A 720-nucleotide genomic window follows, 5' to 3' on the forward strand; every position below is an offset into this window, starting at 1 on the left:
GAACAATGACGATTGGATGATCACCTTCGCAAAAGTCACACCTTATTGGTTGATTCTAACTTTGAGAAGATTGCATAACTTGAAATTGTTGTGGCAGTTTAGCCATTTGTTCAGTTAATGCCTCAAGATGTTGTGTTAGAATTTTATTCTAAACCGAAATTGCATCTAAAGTATTCAACTCTAACAACCTTTTCTTCTGAATACCTTGTCTATCATGTTGGGCTTGATAATCTATTGATGTCAATGCATCAATAATATTTGTCGCCTATTCTACATCAACAACCATCATTGTGTCACCAGCTACAACGTCTAAAAGCATTTTGGTATCAGATCTAAGACCATTATGAGAGATACTCAATTTATCAATGTCTTTAAACCCATGATTTGGGATTTTCTTAGCATCACTTTGAATCTCTCCCATGTCTCATAGAAGGCTTCGTCTGACCCTTGTTTGAACATAGAAATATCATACTTTGCTTTGATGTAGCAAGATAATGCAAAAAAAATCTTTGTAAACTTTTTCCCTCTACATCCTTCAAACTAGTAAGGCTCTAATTTGGATATGATTTGAGCCATTCCTTAGCTTTTCCTGCCAATGAGAAAGGAAAAAAATGCAGATAAACAATTCCAATATCACCTGATTGGAAGCCTATTGTTCCCACCAATTCATAAAATGTAGACAAATGTCTATATGGATCCTCATGGTCCATTGTTGTAAAT

The 720-nt window shown here is 34.7% G+C and overlaps 1 non-coding gene across 1 annotated transcript; it reads left to right on the plus strand.

Moving 5' to 3' along the window:
- The first annotated feature begins 374 nt into the window (after window positions 1-374).
- Window positions 375-479, plus strand: LOC137827377 (small nucleolar RNA R71). The gene has a single exon (XR_011083747.2). It is a non-coding gene; the product is annotated as a small nucleolar RNA R71 (small nucleolar RNA).
- Window positions 480-720: the final 241 nt, after the last annotated feature.

Source organism: Phaseolus vulgaris, chromosome 8 (assembly GCF_051622355.1).
Source record: "Phaseolus vulgaris cultivar YP4 chromosome 8, ASM5162235v1, whole genome shotgun sequence".
In the NCBI taxonomy this organism is placed as follows: Eukaryota; Viridiplantae; Streptophyta; class Magnoliopsida; order Fabales; family Fabaceae; genus Phaseolus; species Phaseolus vulgaris.